This window comes from Corapipo altera, unplaced genomic scaffold (assembly GCF_003945725.1).
Source record: "Corapipo altera isolate COAL_440 unplaced genomic scaffold, ASM394572v1 49114, whole genome shotgun sequence".
Taxonomy (NCBI): Eukaryota; Metazoa; Chordata; class Aves; order Passeriformes; family Pipridae; genus Corapipo; species Corapipo altera.
In genome coordinates, this window is record NW_020891242.1 from 534 (window position 1) to 1,435 (window position 902).

At 67.3% G+C, this 902-nt stretch overlaps 1 long non-coding RNA gene across 1 annotated transcript in view; it reads left to right on the forward strand.

The window, feature by feature from the left end:
* The window catches only part of LOC113942532, a 1,218-nt gene extending 343 nt beyond the window's left edge, over positions 1–875 (forward strand). The window contains exons 2-3 of the long non-coding RNA XR_003525955.1: positions 559–673; positions 764–875. This is a non-coding gene — a long non-coding RNA (uncharacterized LOC113942532). The remainder of the gene's footprint in view (positions 1–558; positions 674–763) is intronic.
* The last annotated feature ends 27 nt before the right edge of the window (positions 876–902 follow it).

Here is a 902-nt window from a genome sequence, read left to right on the forward strand (position 1 = left end):
GGATCCAAGGGAATTCCAGTGGGCCCTGGGGTGGTTTGGGGGGATCCAGGGGGATCCAAATGAGTTCCCTGAGTGGATCCCAGTGGATCCTGGTGGTCTCCAGGTGGATCCTGGTGGTCTCCAGGTGGATCCCAGCAGATCCTGGAGATCTCCAGGTGGATCCCAGCAAATCCTGGTGGTCTCCAGGTGGATCCCAGGGGTCTCCAGGTGGATCTCAGGGGTCTCCAGGTGGATCCCGGGGGTCTCCAGGTGGATCCTCGAGGTCTCCAGGTGGATCCCGGGGGTCTCCAGGTGGATCCCGGGGGTCTCCAGGCCACTGCCTGAGTGAAATCCTGGCGGGATCCCTGTGGCTCCAGGGGAATCCCGGGGGATTCCTGAGGAAACCTGGGGTCTGTGGGTGGATCCCTGTGGCTCCAGGGGAATCCCGGGGGCTCCTGAGGACGCCGGGGGGGTCTGTGGGTGGATCCCTGTGGCTCCAGGGGAATCCCGGGGGCTCCTGAGGAAGCCGGGGGGGTCTGTGGGTGGATCCCGGTGGATCCCAGCGGCTCCTTTTCCCAGGATCCACAAGGACATGCTGCTGGAGCTGACGCGGGAGCTGATGAGGGAGTTGGGCATCACCGTGGTGGGCGACGTCATCGCCATCCTGCGCCACGCCCGCCTCGTCCACAGCCAGGTGGGACCCCTGGGACCCCCCCCCGGGACCCTGGGGCGCTCCCAGGAACCCCTGGAAAAGCCCCTTTTTCCCGGGATTTCCCCCCCCCAGGAGCTGTGCCGGGCGGCCTCCCGGGAGCTGCAGCCGCCGCCGGAACCTCCCCCGGACAGGGAGAGAGGGGGGGACTCGGGTGAGTGACGGACCCTGGAGCCAGCCCAGAGACCCCTGAGACCCCCAGAGACCCCTGGAG